The sequence below is a fragment of the Eptatretus burgeri genome, chromosome 14, assembly GCF_056783735.1.
Source record: "Eptatretus burgeri isolate ZD-2024b chromosome 14, Ebu_testis_v1, whole genome shotgun sequence".
In the NCBI taxonomy this organism is placed as follows: domain Eukaryota; kingdom Metazoa; phylum Chordata; class Myxini; order Myxiniformes; family Myxinidae; genus Eptatretus; species Eptatretus burgeri.
This window is the reverse complement of record NC_140974.1, coordinates 40,880,884-40,905,288: the sequence shown is the minus strand read 5'-3', so window position 1 is coordinate 40,905,288 and position 24,405 is coordinate 40,880,884. Positions and strand designations below refer to the sequence as shown.

The 24,405-nt window shown below is 38.7% G+C and overlaps 1 protein-coding gene and 1 non-coding gene across 10 annotated transcripts in view; one reads left to right on the top strand and one right to left on the bottom strand.

Moving 5' to 3' along the window:
* Positions 1 to 24,405, top strand: part of NEK7 (NIMA related kinase 7) — a 103,484-nt gene that overhangs the window by 21,466 nt on the left and 57,613 nt on the right. The gene's annotated exons all lie outside the window — the stretch shown is intronic.
* On the bottom strand, positions 7,685 to 7,853 carry LOC147013025 (U1 spliceosomal RNA). Its single transcript, XR_015051432.1, has one exon. It is a non-coding gene; the product is annotated as a U1 spliceosomal RNA (small nuclear RNA).

The window sequence follows — 24,405 nt, the reverse complement described above, 5'->3', positions numbered from 1 at the left end:
GCACAGCAAGGGGGCATGAGACAAGAGGGGCGGGAGTGGGAGGGACAAAACAGTGGGGAACAGACACATTCGGAGATCTGTGGAAGGGAGAGGGATGGGACGGGGAACATGAGGAAGAGAAGATGGACATTGCAGGGACTTTCAGGAAGGAAAGCAGGGGAATTGAAGGAAGTGGGCTTGGGTGGATTATCGGGGGTAGAAAAGATCGAGGATTTGGATGGGGGATGATAAGAGGTGGTGGTGAACAGCTGTTTTGAAAGCCTGGAGGGAAGAATGGGAAAGAATAGAGTGAGGGAGTTTATTCCAAAGGCAGGGAAAAAGAGGAATGAAAGAGTGAAGGTGAGCAGTGATTCGTGATTTTGGTAGTTTTACCAGAAGGGGGTTGTTGGCGGACCTTGAGCGCCCTGTGGAAATGTGGTGGGGACAAATTGCAGAGAGAGCAGGGGGAGCAAGGCTGGAGAGGAGACTGTAGAAGACAGAAAGACCACCGACCAACCTGTGGTGATTGAGTGAGAGGCCCAAAGACTCAGCCTCATCACGGGAGATGCCAATGATCCGAAATGCCTTGGTTTCCACAGCGTGAAGCCGAGAAAGGTGGGAGGCAGGAGCACCAGCCCAGAGGGGAGAGCAGTACTCCATCAGGCTACGGCCAAAAGCTTTGTAAGTGGTCAGGAGCTCAAGAGGGCCGAGGAAGGACTTTGCACGACGGAGGATTCCCAGTCGGCGACTGGCTTTGGAGGCGAGGTTGGAAATGTGACTTTCCCAGGAAAGATCATGGCAGATAGTGTGACCCAGAAGCTTGAAAGAAAAGACTTCTTCCAGAGGATTGTTGAGAAAGTGGATGGGGGGATTTTCTAAACGGTCCTTTCGAAGAGACATATTGAGAGTGTGAGATTTGTCTGGATTGAAAGACATGTTCTATGTGTTGGACCAGTTTGTGATGTTATCCAGATCTGCAGTGAGCGAAGAAGCTGCTGCTTGCTGGTCTGAGGGATGACAGATGGGACGGCAGAGGGTGGAGTCATCAGCAAAGAGATATAGAGGATTTTCCAGAGAGTCGGAGAGATCGTTGATGAAAACCAGAAAAAGAACAGTGCCCAGAACTCTACCTTGAGGAACTCCAGCCTGGACAGGAAGACGGGATGAAAGAACTCCATTTAGGGCCACACGTTGATTGCGACAGGAGAGGAGGTCTGCGAGCCATGAGTGGAGATGGCCTTGGATACCATGGGAAGAGAGTTTGGTGAGTAGGGCAGGGTGCCAGACTGTGTCAAAAGCACGTGATATGTCCAGGGATATGGCTCGGATTTCCTGTCTGGCATTGAGGACCTCCATCCATTGATGGGAGAGCAGAAGCAGCATATCCAGGGTAGAGTGACCTGGTCTGAAACCAAATTGATGATCGGAAATCAAGCCATTGGAGAAGAGGAAGGATTTCATGTCTGAAGCGATGATGGATTCCATAACCTTGCTGATGATTGGGAGAAGGCTGTTTGGTTTCTAGTTGCAGGGATCTGTTTTTGCACCTTTTTTATGCAGGGCAGTGATGTTTGTAGATTTTCAAGCAGGTGGCAGATGACCTTGAGCAAATGAGAGGGTGAATAGAACAGAGAGAGGGTGAGCAAGAGCAGGAAGAGCAGGCTTTGAGGACACGTGACTATATATACTTATTACCATAAGGGAGACTATTGATTCCATTCTCTAAAATATATCTTTTATCATCAAAAGCTCCTCATGCTTTCTTATTTATCTCTTCTGTATATAATTGATGTTTATAACTTCTTATTGTATTCATTTTTCTGTACTCTTCCTTCTTGAAGGTTAAACAGTTGTAATAATGTTTAAAGTTTATTGTTTCCTTGATTTTATTTTTCTTTATTCCCTTAAGCTTCTTATCACACCATTCAATGTTATTATTATCAATATACGTAAAAGCATAAGACTTTGATCTCAATCCTATAAATTCACTCATGATCTTCCCACCCAATTCATCTTTAAACTTACCAATAATCTTTTTATTCTTTGATGAAAACAACACATCACCTGACTTGTAATTACTTGTATCATTTACATCAATATTATCAATCATATCCTCATATACATCACTTGTCTTAATTTCTAATATAAAACTATATGTATCCATATATAAGAATGACACATTATCCTTATACTTTGATTTTAAATTATTATAGTCATACATTAACGACTTTGACAAGTCATGAATTGATGTTCCTATATAAATAGATTTATCCATTTCAATACTCTGTTTTTTCAAATGAATAGCACAAAAGTTCTCTGAAAACACCTTCACTCGTTCAAAACTAGGTCTCTTAATTAACTTTGAAGCCTGTTTCGAAGATGTAGTAAGTCTTATGTTTTGTCGATTCCTAACATTTTCCAAAGTCTTTCCAAATACAGCATTATTCATTAATTTATAGAAGTCCTTCTCAAAATCTGTTTTTGCTTCTGTTCTCCTTTTTGTATTAAAATCAATATACTTCTTTAACCAATGACTTTGTTTAAACTTCAAAATCTGATGAATTTTCCTCACTCTCAACCCAGCAGATAAATATTGTCTCAAGTTCCTTTGATGCAAAACATAACTTTCTTTATCATTTAATGTAGTAAGTAGTTTTTTCTGGAGATTGACCTTTTATATCGAATGACTGTTGGTAATCACTTAACCATTCTTTTCTTGGACTTTCTTTATCAGGGGCATAAGGAAGGTCTTTATGTTTGTGATGAAGTTCTTCTGGATATTTTAAATAAACCTCAAAATAATATCCAACTTCAGCTTCGTCCATTTCTTTTTGAGAGGAGACAACAATGTCTTGTAAAACTTTTTCATAATGTTTTTCTTTAACCCATTTAAGTTTTCCATCAGGTAAAGATTGACATAGCCCACTCATACAAATTGTTAGAATCATAATACATCAGGTAAGAGTTGTCCTCATTCTTATTATAATCAGGAAGATATTTGTTATTTGCCTTCGCATATCTCTTGGAACATACTTGAGATATTCCTCCTCTTTTAGCCTTCTCTATCATTAAAAGCATATCTATATCACTGATTAATTCCAAATTTTGTTTTGGCATTTTTAACATAGCACTCCAAGCCAAACCCAGGGCTGTGTAATAGTGAACAGGGTCTAATCCATAAGAATTTTTATGATGACAGACTGTTCTAAAAGTTTCAAACACATCAGCCAATAACAATACGTCAGTTTTAAGATACAAATCATGATATTCTCCAAGATTCTTTATATTAAACTTCTCCCAAACCTTCTTTGCTTGTGTATAATCTCTATCGGAAATACGAGTTTTATTTAACTTCCCATAGAAACTTTTCCTTGAAGGAAGTTGTGTTTCTTTAAACTTCTCAAATGAATCCATATAGTCATACAGATATATTCCCTTTTGTGATAAGAGATCAATCTCTTCTTGATTTGAGAAATGTGATTTAAGATTCGGTAAGTTTTTAATATTTGATGCTAAGTTAGATAATGGACTTGCCATAAACTTGTATGTGTCAAGAAATCTGATATGGTTATGGGGGATGTATGAATTGTTTTTGTGAATGAGATGTATTTTTGATCTGTGTTAGGAATGGCAGAAATATCTCCAGATATCTTTGAAAGTTCATTTATAAATAGATGTGTGTCTTATTGTAAAGAAAGACAGGAATAAAGTTTGGAGACTTGTAATTAAGATTACCACGGGAATGAGCTGGACCTCTATATTTACCAGTAAGATGGCAGTTGTTGTGGATTTAATCACCCACCCCGTTGTGATCGTTGAAGGATTTTTTCCTGTTTGATTGTGGAATCCTATTTAACTTCAGGCAGAGTTTAACGTTTGTCCGATTTGGTTATAAAATCCTGCATAAAACCCATTGACACTGATAACAGATGTCCACACAAGTCCTTCCTTGTGAAACAATTTATTTTCTAATTATCCACCATACACTTCTCACCCTCGTACAATGAACTTAAGAATCCCCATTGATTGCAATATTATTTGGTTCTATTTCATTTATTCTTACTTTTAGTTAACAGTTAGACCAACCCGATTCAAATCACTTCCACATTACATCAGAGAGTTTTATTCTAACTTGGTACTTGGTCAGTTCCAAGGAGTGCAAGACACTGAGATTCTATACTTCCTCAGGTACTTGCACTGAAACAATTTTACATTTCAAAGCATTTTATACTTTCATGGGAGAGTGGTGGGGGCTATCAACCCAGACTGCAGATGTGTCCTTTTAGGCGAGAAGCCACTACGTACATTTCGAGGCAAAGGTTTGCTGTTATCAGCTCAGGTCACACCGCTCCAGACCAAGACATTTATCAACATTTAGGGCAAAAGTCTCTTGTCCAGAAAGGATCGCCAATTCAACTTATAGCATAAAACTTACATTTCTAAAACTCCATTTGTTACAATTTAGAATACATTAATTGTTGGAATACATTAATATAAAATTTTCCCCCACACTCCCCCTTTTTTTTAAAAAGGAAAATTTGAATATTTTTTTCTTACACATGATTACCATGTCCTGTTCCTGAAGGAGAAAAGATTTCCATTACTCAAGTTCAATCAACAATGGCAGTGAGTGCTCATGTCAGAAAATGAGTGAGTTTACATTTAATTTATGGCCTGTTCATCAGCATGTGTCACACATTGAAAACATGCTACCTGAAGTCAGAAGATAAACAGGTCAGGGTGTGGATAGAGCAGCACCCAACGGGAAACACAATCGAAGCACTCTTTGAGCTGAGGAGAAGTTAGATGTGGGCAAGTACAAGGTTGGGCCGGACACTGGGTTGAAGGAGACAAAAAAGGACTCGAGAGGTGAACAGAGATCCAGCCCCAACAGAGCCTGGGGCCTTGCAGCAGCAGTCCGTGCAATCAGGCCTGATTTCACCAAGCGAGCTGTGCACGTTAGATGCAGTCGCTTTGTAGCACAAGCCCCCACTTGCACCATTGAACACATGTTGTGAACGACTCGCAGTGTGGAACTCCAGGCCTGTCGTACATTGAAGCAACCACAGCAAGTTCACGATGTATTTGCAGATCAGCAATCAAGAGTGTGGCTCAGAACCTTCCTCCACGCAGGCACCACACAACGCCGACATTCAGACTTTGCTCAACCTTATCCTCAGTGGGTTTTTTCACATTTCCTTCATCTTATCTCCTCAGGAAGGGGCATGATCATGTGTTGAATGCTCAATCACCAAAATCTGGGTTCTCCCATCGTCCAATCTTTGTGTGGAAGTTCTTTCCAAGCTTCATTTAGACAAAATCGTACATTTCATGGTTTAACTGCATTCAACACTCCGAAACAAACAAAATCAAAGTTAACATCGATTATTCAAAACATTCATCTCATTTGCTATTTCCATGTAAAGGCAAACGGTCTTTATCAGGGTTCCAATTTTCGATCAATAATTCTTTTCACAAAAATATTCCATCATTTATCCCAAAATATGAAAGTAATCTATTTCTTCAAGAACCGAATCCAATTCGATATTGCAGTTACCATTTTAACATTCACATCTGCTAAACAATTTACAGTTTCATTCACAAATAATTCCAGAGCAACTGCCAATTTTATAATCTTGATTCAATTCTCAGTAATTTTCCTTATCCTCAATTAACAGATTAACAAGGGTTTTTTAATGAGCTTAGTCTGAAAGTAACTAAAACAGTTACCGCACAACCCCCAATTTGAGAGTTCCACTCCGTTCAGCCATCCTGATATCGAGTTGCCGAGATGAGTGTCCATTTTGAAACAAGAATTTTGATAACATTGTTATAAAATTTCCCCAAACAGTTTAAACAACACCCAAATGCTAATGTTGTTTTACATTAATCTGGTAAGCATCCAGTTTCTTTCATGTTGAAATGGAACTAAAATATCCCAAAAATAATGTTTAACCAATCTCTATCTCAGCACTGAATTCCATCGACATTTTAAATCTCTGACATTTTCTATCTATGCACTTCTCTCTCACCTTCTGAATATACTAATCCATTTTCCTTTATCAAAACAATTAAATACAGTTTAGAAGTTGAACAAAAATTGTCAAATCATTTGTCAAATTTGTCGTCAGGCGAATATCATTTAAATTGCAGCTCAAACACTCTGTCTACACATGTAGCTCGACCCTCCCCAAACTTTATCCCAGTCTTGGGGAAAGCATCTTAAACTTCAGACTAATAAACATTCAATCTCTCTTAAACAACTTTTTTGGTCAAAACAATAAAATATTTTCTTTTAAAATCCATAAATCAAAAATTAAATCTTCAGCGTCTATCCAATTAAATCATGAATTTACCTTGACTGAATCGATCAAAGGGTTACACTGGGTTGTTTGCCATTGCCTTCCCAGCACAAGTTCAGGCAACATTAACATTTACAGACGAATAAAACGGCACGCCTATTTCAACGTCCATCCGAGGGCATCATCAATAATTATCTGTGATTCGCCCCACGTACTAAACATCATCAAATCAATTTTAAAATCATTCCAAATCACGTTTCTTCATTTAAATCAAAATCTTCGAAACATTTCTGACACGTCCTCAGAGCTTGCCCAGCACTTAAACCAGCTGGGTTGTGTAATTACAAATCATCACAATGCCAGCGAGAGCTCAATTCCCAAGACTTCACATTCCGAATATATCCCACATTCACAATTGTTATTTCAATTTATCCAAAATCCCTATGGTTTTTAAATAAAACTTCAACACTTTTCTCTAAATGGACTTCACTTTAAACAGATTCAGTAGAGAGGTGCGCCACAAACACCAAGTAACAAGGAACAGGAAGTTTTCTCCACATCTGGTGGGAAGAAAAAGAAAAAACTCTGGCAGGCAAAACCCACAGCTTAGCATTACTCTGTCATGGCTTCAACACACACTAACGAGCATTGCATCTCATAGACTCGCGTGTGATCACGTGACAAATACCAATCACATTTCTATATCATTTTAAAGTCATTGCCAACGGCATGCACACTTCGACACAATAGCCCCCATCCTCTTGAATCTGCATATAAATCGAATTTCACACTTATAGCTAAGACTCAAACACAGACTCAGTGGAGAGACATGCCACCCCCCACAGATCCAGTGGAGGGGGCGAGCTGCACAGTCGCAGCCCCCACAGATTGAATTCACACACACAACCACGACCTTCGCGTTATCAGTACCAAACCACGAACAGCCAAGCTGCTTTGACTCTCTGCCTGAAGTTTCTTAGTTGTTAAAAATATCGTCAAAATCCCAACAGAACACGTTTCATTGCAGTGAAATCTATTGGACTCGCACAAGTTTCATTTTTTTTTTTATTCTCAGCAACACATGCATCTCAATGCAAATCACCAGCCATGCTCCCAGCCGGTCAATCGTCTCCTGCACTCTACAAAACATTTAGTGCAAATCATTGAATTTAGAAATCCGTAAAACCTCCACACAATATAATATAACAACCTCACTGCCAACAAACTTCCAGTGAGTTCAATGAACAAAGGGTAACTCATAACTCTTACAAACAGGTAACTTATAATATTTATCTATTTTCCAGTTAACCATAACCCTATCTCGGCGTCTCAGCCGTGTCCTCGGCCTCTCTCTCAGCCGGTCCGTATCAATGCAAACATTTAATTGCTCCTCTGGCTCCTCGTCGAGCCTCTTCTTGTACTGTGCCCTCTGCACTCAAATTGTACAGTCGAGTTTCCCACATTTGGGAAACATCGCAAGGGTCAACCTTCCCCCCCTGAAGTGCAATGGGTAGGCCTCACCCTGAGAATACTGTCTTAATGATCACAGTATCTCTCCTATCAGGTAAGTATCAATGTAAGTCCTCTTCTCCTACTGTGCCCTTTTCTAAAACAACTACAGTACTTATCATTTACTTTAAAACGGACTCTCTCCGCCGGATCCTCTTCTTTCTATCAATAAAATTATCTGACAATGAACTTTTCTTTGTTCGAAATGTGTTACCTGCTGAGAGCGCTCTCCCTTACCTTCGCTCAAGCACTTGTCGTTCCTCCGGCAGATTAAGCACCTCCGGTCACGAGCACCGCACCAACGTTGGTTCGAATCCGAGTCACCAGGCGCCAACTGTTGTGGATTTAATCACCTACCCCGTTGTGATCGTTGAAGGATTTTTTCCTGGTTGATTGTGGAATCCTATTTAACTTCTGGCAGAGTTTAACGTTTGTCCGATTTGGTTATAAAATCCTGCATAAAACCCATTGACACTGATAACCGATGTCTACACAAGTCCTTCCTTGTGAAACAATTTATTTTCTAATTATCTACCATACACTTCTCACCCTCGTACGATGAACTTAAGAATCCCCATTGATTGCAATATTATTTGGTTCTATTTCATTTATTCTTACTTTTAGTGAACAGTAAGACCAACCCGATTCAATTCACTTCCACATTGCATCAGAGAGTTTTATTCTAACTTGGTACTTGGTTAGTTCCAAGGAGTACAAGCCACTGAGATTCTATACTTCCTCAGGTACTTGCACTGAAACAATTTTACATTGCAAAGCATTTTATACTTTCATGGGAGAGTGGTGGGGGCTATCAACCCAGACTGCAGACGTGTCCTTTTAGGCGAGAAGCCACTACGTACATTTCGAGGCAGAGGTTCGCTGTTATCAGCTCAGGTCACACCGCTCCAGACCAAGATATTTATCAACACTTAGGGCAAATAAAAAGTCTTTTGGCCAGAAAGGATAGCCAATTCTACTTGTAGCATAAAACTTACATTTCTAAAACTCCATTTGTTACAATTTAGAATACATTAATATAAATTTTCCCCCCACACAGTGATCCCTAACCTTGACCTCTCCCTCAATTTTCTCCTCACAAATATGACAGATACTGTTCTTTCTAAATTCCTTTTTCTCTCCCTTTGTTAATGACATTGGTTTATAGGTTTTAACCATTATTTCTCTTAGTCTTATACAGTCTTTTTCCAATCGTCTTAAAAACTCCTCTGAGGCTTCTTCTCCTCACAAACAGATGATTTGATACAATAACAGAAACCACAAGGAGAATGTTTTTGATATTTATTAACCTCCGCCATCGAAGATGGACGGGGGTTACTGTTTTCAACCCTGTCTGTTTGTTACTTACGAAATCTAAAGATTTCGTAAGTATATTGATGACTTCCGTCCTCTGTTTCTGTGTTTCTTTGTTTGTTTGTGTGTGTGTTTGTGTGTTTGTTTGTAGGCATGATAACTCGAACGGAAGAAGCTACCAATGTGAAATTACACCACGTGATTCAGGAGGGTGTTGGCAAGCGCTGATTAGATTTTGGTCAAAATCGGTCAAAGGTCGTCACAGTGAGGTCAAACATAATTCCGTAAATTCATGTGGAGAAATGGAGTATTTTTGCTTCGCTCAACGTTACGAGTTCGTTTTAACTTCGATTTTAATTTTGTCTTCGGTTTTTGCGATTGCTAAGGACGCTTAAAACTTGGTTGTCGGAATTCTGGTAAAAATCGGATGTTTTGGAGACATTTTAAGATTGTACAAAAAATATTTCGCTCGCCGCGTCACGGGTCGTCACGTGGTGCGGCACGCTCGAGCACAGGCGGCGTTGAGTCACGTAATGGATTTCCGTGTGCGCGCTGACGGTGTTTTCGATAAAGATGGTGTTTAAAAGTCATTTTTTATCCCAATAAAGGTTATCGTCGCATGCCTGGCTCGCTAAGCCGTCGGATTATGTAAAGATTGTTGGTGGATGGCCGAATATTATGGTTTTGTGACTTTGACAAAATAGTATTAAATAATTGCGTGGAGAAATGGAGATTTTTGCTTTGGTCGACGTTACGATTTTTGATGGTTTGGTACAGAATCATCGTAGAAACTTCTGGTTTGCGTCGCTACCTTCTCGAGAGACAGCTTTTATTAGACAAGGTCAGAGGTCAAGTTGACAATTTCATAAGTACCCGTCTATGACTGCTTGTTACTTACGAAACCTAAAGATTTCGTAAGTATATTGATCACTTCCGTTTCTGTTTGTTTGTGTGTTTGTTTGTGTGTTTGTTACTTTCGAAATCTAAAGATTTCGTAAGTATATTAATGACTTCCGTCCTTTGTTTGTGTGTTTGTGTGTTTTTTTTTGTAGGCACGATAACTCGAATGGAAGAAGCTACCAATGTCAAATTACAGCACGTGATTCAGGAGGGTGATGGCTCGCGCTGATTAGATTTTGGTCAAAATCGGTCAAAGGTCAAGGTCACAGTGAGGTAAAACATAATTCCATAAATTCATGTGGAGAAATGGAGTGTTTTTCCTTTGGTCAACGTTACGAGTTCGTTTTAAATTCGATTTTAATTTTGTCTTCGGTTTTTGCGATCGCTTCAGACGCTTAAAACTCGGTTGTCGAAATTCTGGTAAAAATCGGAGGTTTTGGAGACATTTTAAGATTGAATAAAAAAATATTTCACTCGCCGTGTCACGGCTCGTCACGTGGTGCAGCGCGCTCGAGCAGATGCGTCGTTGAGTCACGTAAAGGTTTTGCGTGTGCGTGCTGACGGTGTTTTCGATAAAGATGGTGTTTAAGTCATTTTTTTATCCCAATAAACGTTATCGTCGCATGCCTGACTCGCTAAGCCGTCGGATTATGTAAAGATTGTTGGTGGATGGCCGAATATTACGGTTTTGTGACTTTGATCAAATAATATTAAATAATTGCGTGGAGAAATGGAGATTTTTGCTTCGGTCGACGTTACGATTTTTGATGGTTTGGTACAGAATCATCGTAGAAACTTCTGGTTTGCTTCGCTACCTTCTCGAGAAACAGCTTTTATTAGACAAGGTCAGAGGTCAAGTTGATGATTTCGTCAGTACCAGTCTATGACTGCTTGTTACTTACGAAATCTAAAGATTTCGTAAGTATATTGATGCCTTCCGTTTCTGTTTGTATATTGATGACTTCCGTTTCTGTTTGTTTGTTTGTTTGTTTGTTTGTTTGTTTGTTTGTAGGCATGATAACTCGAGAACGGAAGAAGCTACCAATGTCAAATTACACCGCGTGATTCAGGAGGGTGATGGCTAGTGCTGATTAGATTTTGGTCAAAATCGGTCAAAGGTCAAGGTCACAGTGAAATCAAATATTCGATTTTTGATGGTTTGGTACAGATAACTCGAGAACGGAAGAAGCAACCAATGTCAAATTACACCACGTGATTCAGGAGGGTGATGGCTAGCGCTGATTAGATTTTGGTCAAAATCGGTCAAAGTTCAAGGTCATTGTGAGGTCAAACATTATTCCATAAATTCATGTGGAGAAATGGAGTATTTTTGCTTCGCTCGACATTACGAGTTCGTTTTAACTTCGATTTTAATTTTGTCTTCGGTTTTTGCGATCGCTTAGGACGCTTAAAACTCAGTTGTCGAAATTCTGGTAAAAATCGGATGTTTTGGAGACGTTTTAAGATTGTATAAAAAATATTTCACTCTACGCATCACGGGTCGTCACATCATGCTGTGCGCTCGAGCAGACGCGTCGTTGAGTCACGTTAAGGTTTTCCGTGTGCGCGCTGACGGTGTTTTCGATAAAGATGGTGTTTAAAAGTCATTTTTATCCCAATAAAGGTTATCGTCGCATGCCTGACTCCCTGAGCCGTCGGATTATGTAAAGATTGTTGGTGGATGGCCGAATATTACGGTTTTGTGACTTTGATAAAATAATATTAAATAATTGCGTGGAGAAATGGAGATTTTTGCTTCGGTCGACGTTACGATTTTTGATGGTTTGGTACAGAATCGTCGTAGAAACTTCTGGTTTGCGTCGTTACCTTCTCTGGAGACAGCTTTTATTAGACAAGGTCAGAGGTCAAGTTGACAATTTCGTAAGTACCAGTCTATGACTGCTTGTTTGTTTGTTTGTTTGTGAACAGTATTACGGAAAAACTCCTCGACGGATTTCGACGAAACTTGGTGGGGAGATTAGGTATGGTCCAAGGATCATGCCATTAGATTTTGGACTTGGTCCAAAGTCCAATATGGCCGCTATGGTGGCCATTTTGAAAAAAAAATTGAATTTTTGTTTTTGCATTTCTACATGTTTTAAGTGATTTCCAACCCCCCTCCCCAAAAAAATTGTTAGAGAATAAAAAACAAAATTTTCCTCCTTTTTTTTCAAAAAAATTTCGATTTTATTTTTTTTGGCATTTCTACATGTACGTCGATCTAGTTTAACTTGTTTTTTAAATATAACTTTTTTCAAAAATGTAACTTTTTTTTTATTAAAAACAACTTTTTTCAAAATTTTTTCATTTTTTTTTAAAATTTAATTTGACTTGTTTTTTTTAAATATAACTTTTTTTCAAAAATAAAACTTTTTTCAAAAATTATACTTTTTTCAAAAATTATACTTTTATTTTTTAAATTTGAATTATGCATGATCAAGTATATGATAAACAAATCATCACATGGTTAATCGGTGATATGGGTTTTATCTACTCGTGGCTGATATATCACTCGTTTGTGACTTGGTGGGGGGATTAGGTATGGTCCAAGGACCATGTCATTAGATTTGGGACTTGGTCCAAAGTCCAATATGGCTGCTATGGTGGCCATTTTGAAAAAATATTTGATTTTTTTTGCATTTCTACATGTTTTAAGTGATTTCCAACCAAAAAAAAAAAATGTTGGAGAAAAAAAAAAATTGCAACTTTTTTTTCAACAAAATTTCGATTTTATTTATTTATCTATTTTGCATTTCTACATGTTATAAGTGATTTCCAACCAAAAAAACATGCCAAAATTATAATTGCGGCTGATTTTGGAACTTCAGGTGGATATACCCACGTAAAATCAATTTCTGTCTCAAGGAATCTAGTTATGATGAATGAATTGAGTATGTAAAAGTTAAAAGTAAAAGGGAAAGTTGCAAACTATAACTCTGTTAGTACTGTTGACGTCAAATTGAATGAATAGGAAATCAGGTTCACTTGAGTGACCTAGCAGTATTGGCGGCGGAGGTTTTGCACTCTACCGAGTGCTCCCCCTCTAGTTTGTGTATTATTTATTTGGATTTGGAGAAACAGTATCTATCTTTTCAAGGGTACTTTTAAAATCAGCATATATCACAAACGGATGTTTTATAGATTTGTTAAAATCTTTGAATGATATGTTTGAACCTGCTTTTGGAAAATTGATTACGGTTGATTTATGATTACTACAATATTTCGAATGTTGATTTAATCGTTCTTTGGTATGAAAGGAGTTGAGACATCTCTTTCAAGGATACGTTTTACATTTTCTCTTGTTATGTATAGTTGTGATTTGGTTAATGTTGATAAATTTTTGATGAAAGCATAATGTGATTTTTCCTTTTAAGTAAAGTAGAGAAGGTCAACGTGTGTTTCATCATTTTTATAGTTGTTTGAAATTTTTAATATCTGAACCTTGTTTGTATCTGTTAATCTATATACATTAACAGATAGATTATTCATTTTCTCAAATTTAGGAATATCTCTCAATGACATTGGAAACCTTAAATCTTTAACATTTAATGTATTCTCGTATTTCTTATAATGTTCAACCCTTTCAGGATTCCATTGTGGATGATGTAGGTGAGCAAGAACAGACCATAGAAAATATTTATTATCTTTGTTTTGAATATTAACAACCACTTTCTTAAGTTTTATCTCTTTTGGTAAATCAATATAAGAAGAAGCTTGAAGAGGATCTGATTTTAAGATGTGAAAATCTTAAAAGATTATTTTTGTAAGAGCAAATCCACGACCTACTACAGTGTTATCAACACCTTGTTCTTGTCTTTGGAGTTCATCGTAAACATCACATCTTACAAAATCTTGAAATGATGAGATAAACAGGGTTTGTTCTCATATAGGGAGTAGTTTCATCACCTTCTCTTTCCATATTCAATTTTACTCCCATATAAAACGTAAAAGTTTTCATTTCACTTAATGTGTTTTTAATTATCATTTCAATACTTTGTTTAACAATATCAACAGCTTCAATGATTGAAGATGGTCCAGGGTGTTGAAAGCGAAACAATCTTATTTTTATATGCCCTTTAAATGCCCCATCAGTGTTTTCAATGGAGACTTTAGTGGCACCTTCCCTTTCTTCATTGCTCTTGAGTTTGCGTGATTGAAAGTGTTTATTATAATTTTTTAAAGAATATCATTATCACACCTATCATAATGTTTTGTTTCTTGGTCAAGTGGAGATATTTGTCTGAATGATTGATTGTGTGTTTGTTGGTTTGAAGGTGTTTTTTATAGCATTCATATTCATGATTACAAACATCGCAGTACGTTGTATTCACCATATTTATATAATAAAACTTTGCTTAAAATAAAATTTTCTTGAAGAAAATTTCGTTTAATTTAGAGGTGAATCTGTGCTTAAAACTATTTTATCCTCCAACTTTTTTCACTTAATAAATACAATGTTTCAAGACACAAAAGACAAGTTTCAATCAATCTCTTCATTTGTAAAAGATACTGAGAAATATGTCAAGGATGTAAAATTGAATAAAGATAGATATAACAACTATTGGATGAAAACAATTATGGTGAATAATACGAGTTCTTCAATTTTCTTCAGTGGAAGGGCTTTTAATATATGTGGAAGAACATCAATTAAAGTAGCTGTAACAAAAGTTTCTCCTCTCTTTCTGGCAATATATTCAAAACTAGAAAAAGCAATGAAACAAGAAAAAGTATCAAAAAAGAAAAACCTTATGGATGAACTTGAGAAAGAAAAGATAAGACCATCTGTAATATACAAGGAGAAATTTGTATTTTTTTTTCAAAAACCCGAAAGATGTAAATCCTGATGAAATAAAGGATGTTAATATATCAGGTGAAATGACATTTCGTTCAAAAGTAGTGAAGGATCATTTTAAAATTACCTTTAATATATAAATGTAGTAGTTGAATCTGTTTATGAAAAAAAGTGTATAGATATAGATGGTAATGTTTTTTTTCTACTAATTAAATACGAGTCATTATTCAACTGAATAGAAGATTTTGATATTATGAGAGTGATTATAGTATCGCTGTTGGAACAGAAGACAGTTATGATACCGAGAGTTTGTGTTCAAATGATAGTTACGAAAGTAGTTTTATCGATGATTGTGAAAGCACCAATGAAAGTACCGAAGATGATACCGAAGATGAATTTTAGTTAAGGCAAAGTTTTACTTTATAAATATTGTTATGGCTGTGGAAATTCGCATTACACCATAAAGGGCTCTCAGGTGAGATATCTCAATAGGTACATGTGTAGTTAGCCCAAACCCATTGTATAGAGGGAATTTATGTGATTCATCTGGGCTGCGACGCTTTGAGTTAGCCATTTTTTCTTTTCTGTCGTTATTTTGAACCAACCACGTCTCAACCGCCATCACACAACAACCACCTTAACCACCACGCCAGCCATCGTCACCAACTACAACCATGCTCCAACCCGCAGACAACAACCACAACACCAACTCTCACCACAGAAGACCCTCCACCACCTTCGCCTTTACCTTCACGAATTCATCCCACATCATCGCTTCCACGGCCATTCCCGCACCACCTGTGAACACTGAACGTCGGGCTGTCTCGGGCCCGTTCGGCGATTGGTGCCGAACGCACTGAGCCGCGAGCGCGAATGGCGGCCTTTCCGAGGGGAAAATTCGGATCAGAAATGCTTCACGCCCACTTCTCCTCCGTCCAATTGGCGAGCGCGGGGCGGCTTGGCCCCGCCTCCAAGCGTGTGCATGTGAAGTCCGTATATGCAAATTTTAGGATCAGGAGAGGTTCACGCCCATTTTTGCCTGACCAATGGCTGACCGGGGGGGGGTGGCATGGCCCCGCCTCCAATCGCGTTCAGATCCTAAAATTTGCATATTGGCTGCTCCTGCCGCCTATAAAAAGGAGAGCAAAAGGCGAATTGAGCGAGTTGGGTTTTGGAGCTGCTTGGAAAGTGTCGTCGAGAGGTTGCTCTTGGGGACAAGGAGCGTTGCATTGGCGGAGTTGAGGGGAGTGAGCGCGGTGGAACTGCAAGCAAGGAAGCTCGGGTCCGAGGAGGAAGGACGGCTGTCGGCGACGAGGTTGCGGTGTGGGGGATCGCTCGTTTCGTTGCGGGACCCAAGCCAGCCAGCCATTCCCCTGCCCCAGGGCATCAACAATTCCCCCTTTCCCCCCGCGCTGAGATAATGCAAAAGGGGGCCCCGTTCCCACCCCACCCCAAACGTCGTGCTAACGAAACCCGCCAAGGGGAACAGAGTCGGGGAACAGCGGCGTGGCCACATTTGCGGCTTGCCCGCCTACGCGTCACGAGGACGCGGGTAAGACCTCCCCGGTCTCGCGGACCTGGCCGCTCCTCCAGGTCACGCATACATTTGGCCTACGGGCCTGTCTGCCTCCTTATCTGTGAGGGTGGCTTCTTTCCTTTGCTTTTGTGTAAATGTGTGTTGGCGCCGTCTGTGAAGTAAAACTGTACAAGTGTTGCCGTGTGTGCGTGTAGTCATTTTTAATTGCTTTTCTTCTTGCATTTGCTTTTTGTGTATGGCTGTATATACGTGCTTTCCATGTGTCGCGTAATAAAGTGCTGGCTTGTTGAACTGTGCCCGTTTCGCTTTGTCTTTTCTCCATTGACTCTCCATCCTGCTTCACGTAAAGGGTTCGTAGCGGGTGCAAGATCCCGGTAATTAATCTGAACCGTCCAGGTCGACGATAACACCGCTCGGTTATCCCGATAGTACGGAATGGGCCGCCCAAGCGGCTCATGTCCGGAGTCGCCCTGCGGCGAGGTACGATCGCCCAGTCGACCATTCACGCAGGTACTTTGGTCGATCGAATTTGGCGAACAACGCTATCCTACGCAGGTGGCCGATTGGCACGATTGTGGTGAGGTCGAAAGGCCCACCCGTGACTGGCTCCGGGCGATAGTTCCCGGAGGGTCACGACTGAATTATCCGTCCAGTGGGCGACGTGCCGCGATTCGAGTTTCACGGCCGTTCGCACGCCGGCGGGCGCGAATTCGCAACAATATGAATAGTATACTAGATCTTGAGCCCCTTGAATACCCTGATTCTCCATATGACAAATTTGAGAATTGTCCTGCATGTGATAGAGTGGGATTAAACACAGAGTCAAAAGCTCCAAACAATGTATATTCTGTGATTATCCTCTAGTTAATGAGAATAAAAAATATAAAAAGGAATATAATTATTTTCGATTTACACCAAAAATGAATTACTTTACAAGATTGATTGGAGAAATGAATGTAAAGTATGAGGGTGATAACACACCTTTCCTTTCAATGGAAGAAACTGAACGTATTAGAGAAATGTTCAAAGGATTGTTGTTATATATTATTCACGATTGCCATTTTCAGGGAAATATCAACACAAGATATTGTAGAAATAAAATAATGGATTGTCTTGAAATTAAACCTGAACTTAGGATAAAATATAGTTTCTAAAAAGCCAAGAATAAATTAAATAACCTGTTTTCCAAATGTATAAATGAATGATTTTTTTACCCATTTGGGAAAATAAGATAAAATTTAACAACCATAAAAATCTTCCAAGTTCATTAAGATGTCTCATCGTTGGTTCAAGTGAATGTGGAAAAACCTGCTTACTTTTAAAGATGCTCCTAACTCCCAACTTTTTAGATTATGATAATTTAATAATTTTCACAAAGTCGAGTTTTCAACCTGAGTATCAACTATTCTCACAAGGTTTTAATGCTGGTCTTCAAAAAGAAGATATAATCGGTTTATTTAAACTTTAAAACAAACGAAATCATTACAACATTGAAGATATTAAAAAAAAAAATGACCGTTTTTACAGCCATTTTTCCCTGCTGTGCAGGGGTTTGGCTTTTTCTTGAGGCAATGTTTTATGGCCGGATGCCCTTCCTGACGCCAACCCTGGTCGCCTCTTACGACACACAGGGATATGGTACACCTATTCTAACCGGGGCATACACCGGGACCAGTACACTGGCACTCATTTCGCCGACCTCGGAAGGATGACAGGCTGAGTCAACCCCCTGGTGTTAATTCAGCAGCCAACGGGACTTGAACTCAGGACCCTTGGATCCCAAGCCACCACCCTAACCACTAAGCCAACACCAGGCTTACAACATTGAAGATATAATACAACTATTTTGTGTTACACAGAGATATAAAAAGAAATCAAAACTGATAACTTTTATTCATAGTGATAATACGGATGATGTACCTTCTCCCCAAAATTTGGATAAATCAAAAAAGAACCTCGTTATCTTTGATGATTGTGTTAATGAGAGAAACCAAACGGTAATGGATAGCTACTACACAAGAGGGAGACATTCTTCTTGTAATTGTATTTATCTGAGTCAATCATACTTTCAACTCCCTCGTTGCTCAATAACAAACAATGCTAATACTTTTATTTTATTCAAGTTAAATTCAATAGATATAAACAATTTTTGGAGAGATAATTCTGCATTATGTAGTAAAAAGGAATTTGGGGATTATATGAAGCACACGACTGAAAAATATAAATATATTGTTGTGAAACAAGATGAGATATTAAGGGATATATTTTTTATTTCATAAACAATTACATATATAAATGACAACTATTATTATAAATCTTGTGGGTAAATCTGCTTCTGGAAAAAACTTTCATAAATCAAGGTTCTTGTATAGTACAAATGAGAATATTGTAAATTTGCTTAAAAAGCACCATGTAGTTTGTATTGTATCAACAACAACTAGAGCAATAAAACCTGGAGAAGTGGAAGGTGAAGATTATTACTATATTTCAGTAGAGGAATATGTGTGATTGAGGAATGAAGGCCAAATATTTTAGGAGGTTTCTCTTGGTACAACAAAATATTCACATTGTAAGAGTGAGTTAAAGAAACTAAAATCTGGTGGTCTTGGGATATTAGAAACTAATCCAGAAGGAACTAGAGGGGGAGCATTCGGTAGAGTGCAAAACCTCCGCCGCCAATACTGCTTGGTCACTCAAGTGAACCTGATATCCTATTCATTCAATTTGACGTCAACAGTGCTCACAGAGTTATAGTTTGCAACTTTCCCTTTTACTTTTAACTTTTACATACTCAATTCATTCGTCATAACTAGATTCCTTGAGACAGAAATTGATTTTACGTGGGTATAGCCACCTGAAGTTCCAAAATCAGCCGCAATTATAATTTTGGCATGTTTTTTTTGTTGGAAATCACTTATAACATGTAGAAATGCAAAAAAAAGAAATCGAAATTTTGTTGAAAAAAATTTGCAAAATTTTTTTTCTCACAATTTTTTTTGGGGGGGGGGGGTTGGAAATCACTTAAAACATAGAAATGGAAAAAAAAATTCAAATATTTTTTCAAATTGGCCGCCATAGCGGCCATATTGGAGTTTGGACCAAGTCTAAAATCGAATGGCATGATCCTTGAACCAGACCTAACCCCCCCACCAAGTTTCGTCGAAATCCGTCGAGGAGTTTTTCTGTAATACTCTTCACAAACAAATAGAAAGGGGTGAAAACAGTTACCTCCATCCATCTTCGATGGCGGAGGTTAATGAGACAAATTATTAAACATCTGAGTGGTAATGGGGTTAAAATTTTATCATTCGGTTTTGATGTTGATAAAGAAACTCAACGCAAACGTATGAAAAGCAGAGATACAAGTATTAGTGAAGAAGAAATTACAACTCGTATTAATGTTAATAAAAAATTTGATGAAATATTTAAAGAATAAGGATTTATTTGAACACATCTTTTTTTTTCTTTTTTTTTTTTGTATACCTTGGTCGAGGCTCGTATGAGAGCTAACACACAACTCACAGCAAGGAGGCATGAGACGAGGGGCGGGAGTGGAAGGGACAAAACAGTGGGGAACAGACACATTAGGTGAACTGTGGAAGGGAGAGGGATGGGGATGGGACGGGGAACATGGCGAAGAGAAGATGGACATTTCAGGGACTTTCAGGAAGGAAAGCAGGAGAAATGAAGGAAGTGGGCTTGGGTGGATTATCGGGGGTAGAAAAGATCGAGGATTTGGATGGGGGAAGATAAGAGGTGGTGGTGAACAGCTGTTTTGAAAGCCTGGAGGGAAGAATGGGAAAGAATAGAGTGAGGAAGTTTATTCCAAAGGCGGGAAAAAAGAGGAATGAAAGAGTGAAGATGAGCAGTGATTCGTGATTTTGGTAGTTTTACCAGAAGGGGGTTGTTGGCGGACCTTGAGCGCCCTGTGGAAATGTGGTGGGGACAAATCGCAGAGAGAGCAGGTGGGCAAGGCTGGAGAGGAGTCGGTAGAAGACAGAAAGACCACCGACCAACCTGCGGTGATTGAGTGAGAGGCGCAAAGACTCAGCTTCATTGCGGGAGATGCCGATGATCTTAAATGCCCTGGTTTCGACAGCGTGAAGCCGAGAAAGGTGGGAGGCAGGAGCACCAGCCCAGAGGGGAGAGCAGTACTCCATCAGGCTACGGACAAAAGCTTTGTAAGTGGTCAGGAGCTCAAGAGGGCCGAGGAAGGACTTAGCACGACGGAGGATTCCCAGTCGGCGACTGGCTTTTGAGGCGAGGTTGGAAATGTGACTTTCCCAGGAAAGGTCATGGCAGATAGTGAGACCTAGAAGCTTGAAAGAAAAGACTTCTTCCAGAGGATTGTTGAGAAAGTGGATGGGGGGGTTTTGTAAACGGTCCTTTCGAAGAGACATAGTGAGAGTGTGAGATTTGTCTGGATTGAAAGACATGTTCCACGTGTTGGACCAGTTTGTGATTTTATCCAGATCTGCAGTGAGCGAAGAAGCTGCTGCTTGCCGGTCTGAGGGATGACAGATGGTACGGCAGAGGGTGGAGTCAGCAGAGGGCGGAGGGTGGATGAGAGAAGTTCTTCTACTTTAATGATGAAGAAAAGGAAAATTTCCCTGTTGATCGTTACAATTCATTAAATGATATTTCCATTAAATAAATGGATGTGGAAGAAAGAGCAAGAAGATTTAAGGAACATCAAGAGTTGGTTTCAAAAGTTGTAAAACAACAGGAAGACATAAAGAAGAAACGCAGACAGAAACTAACGGGTGAAGAAGCATTTGAAAGAAAACAAGAGAAATTTTTTTTAACCACTTTTAAAAACTTCCCAAGAAAAAAATATAGATACTTCCACAGTTCCCACAATATAATATACTCCGAAAAAACTTTGAATGTTAAAAGATTTCAGTCTAATGACGGAGAAAGAATTGGAGCATATAGGAGAATGAGAATATGATGAAGGATTATTTCAACAACTGGAAGAGATTAATCAACCCCCTGATTATTTATCTATAATTCCAGGTGTGTGTATGTGTATGTGTGTGCGTGTGCGTGTGCGTGTGCGTGTGTGTGTGTGTTTGTGTGAGCACTGTTTCTCGACAACCATTGGTCCGATCTAATTGAAACTTGCCAGGTATATTGCTGGGGACCTGAGGATGTGCCTTTTCAAGGTTTGATATTAATCGGACAAGTGCTTCCCAAGTTATGGCCATTTATTTATCAACCAATGACAGAACACGTTGCTGCGTAGGCGTGGCCGATGCGCCATTTAGTTACCAATGACAGGACACGTTCCTGCGTAGGGGTGGCCGTTGGGGAAGAGATCCTCAGCTGCGTTCCCCATTACGGGTTACAACGTACGGACTTCCGGATAGTGATGACTTACTGTATTCTAATAATTTCTCTATTTGTTATGCGCATTTATAGATAAGCACAATGCCCAATCCAGTCGTCGTTTACTTTTACGTCGTTGAAAGTTTTTTTTTCGTACGGCCACGCACGTATGGCCACGCGAGAGTGAAGGAACGTCCTGTGTGGTTGTTGAGGTAGGTAAACTTGATTTTAATTTGGATTTTAATTAACTGTGTGTGTAAGTATCACAACAGTTGTTACTTCAATGTAAATGATAATTCGTGGAATGCATGTGAACATTCCGTACGGGCACTCACCACTTCCGGATAGTAATGACTAACTGTATTCTAATAATTTCTCGATTTCTTATGCGCATTTATAAATAAACACAATGCCCCAATCCAGTCGTTGTTTACGAGAGCGAAGGAACGGCCTGTGTAGTTGTTGTTTGAAAGTTTATTTTATTTTATTTTTTTGCACGTACGGCCACGCACATACCATCACGTACTAGTGTTGGGAATGCTCTTCAAAACAATGAATATTCAGCGGATTCAAAAACCATAGCAGGATCGTTCCAACAGAACAACCAGCAATATTTCATCTTGTTCAAGAAAAGGTATTGATATTTAATGATGAATTAAGGTTCTTGACTTCTGCTCAACCCCATGTTAAATTAACCCCCAGATTAATGTTTCTTCTCAAAAAAGATGGAAGATAAGGTTCAATTGTGAGGGATGAATCAAAGTATTTTGATAAACCATTGGATATGAAAAATAATGACGATGGAGTATATATTGATCTGCTGGACTCTCTTAATTATAGGGTTAGTCTATCTGGTAAAAGTAGGAAGAATGAGAAGGAGAAACACATTATTCAGGCTTTTAGTATCCTTGGTTCAGGTGTTAGTTTTCTTCCAAATGACCCATCACAATTAGTTAATAGACTGTTATTGCTGTTAGGTAGTAAGAAAGCTGGAAATAATTGTTTTAATAACGCATCAGCCATTTTAGACTCGTTGATGAACATTAAAATAATAAATGTCAATACAAAGACATTTTATCTCATTAAATAAGATGAGAAGCACAATCCTTAGTTTTAATTTCACAAGTGACCACACATCTTCATACCCATACCCACTACAACTTGACGCAACAAAAGAATGATGCGTCTTTATTGTCCATGGAAACTTATAATACCTTATTTAATATCACCGAGAAAAATGACAAGTTTGGTTATAATCCGGGAAGTGGATACAAAACGATAACAGTTTCACCCGGAGCATATGAAATTTCTCAAATATCTTCCGAAATTGCTCGTCTTTCAACTCGTATTAATGTTAATAAAGAATTTGATGAAATATTTTAAGAAAAGGATTTATTTGAACACATCTACTTTAATGATGAAGAAAAGGAAAATTTCCCTGTTGATCGTTACAATTCATGAAATGATATTTTCCATTAAATAAATGGATGCGGAAGAAAGAGCAAGAATATTTAAGGAACATCAAGAGTTGGTTTCAAAAGTTGTAAAACAACAGGAAGACATAAAGAAGAAATGCAGACAGAAACTAACGGGTGAAGAAGCATTTGAAAGAAAACAAGAGAAATTTTTTTTAACCACTTTTAAAAACTTCCCAAGAAAAAATTATAGATACTTCCATAGTTCCCACAATATAATATACTCCGAAAAAACTTCAAATGTTAAAAGATTTCACTCTAATCACGGAGAAAGAATTGGAGCATATTGGAGAATGAGAATATGATGATGAAGGATTATTTCAACAACTGGAAAGGGTGCTGAACCAAAAAACATTGTTATAGATATTCAAAAACAAACTTCAAAATCAACGCTTCAACTTAAAAATAACTACAAGGTTGATTTCACAATTGTTAATTCATTTGGAGAGTTATTGGGTTTCTCCTCAAAAAAGATTAAAACTAATGGAATGTTTTACAGTGATAATGTCATTCAAATATCCTCAGGCATAAATTCCGTATTAATTCACTGTGATTTGATTGATGGCGCTTATAATGATGGAATAAGAACAAATACAATATTTTCATTCAGCGCATACTCAACCCCAATTTGTTATAAGTTCAATATGGAACCCAAAAATCTGGTTTATCTCCCTGTGTCAGGAAAAACCATATACAGAGTAAATTTTAGGATAACCGACCAATACAAGATAATCACATGATTTCTTTTAATGGAGGAATTATATTCATCAGAATTCACCTCTTCTTCTTCTTTCGGCTGCTCCCGTTAGGGGTCGCCACAGCGGATCATCCGTATGATCCACATAGTGATTTGGCACATGTTTTACGCCGGATGCCCTTCCTGACGCAACCCTGGTCGCCTCTTACGACCCAGGGATATGGTACACCTATTTTAACCGGGGTATACACCGGCCCAGTATACTGGTACTCATCTCGCCGACCTCGGAAGGATGACAGGCTGAGTCAACCCCCTGGTGTATTAATTCAGTGGCTCAACGGGGCTTGAACTCAGGACCTTTTGGATCCCAAGCCGCTGCCCGAACCACTGCGCCAACACCAGGCATTCATCAGAATTCACCTACGTTAAGTTTTCCAATAAATAAATATGATGGTTATTGTGAGGAAACACGAGTTGGGAAAATATAAAATAATTACAGGGGATGTGATGTTCCTTTCCCCATACTACAAGGGTGGAGGTATGCATCTTGGTAGAGGATATTATAAACCTAAAAG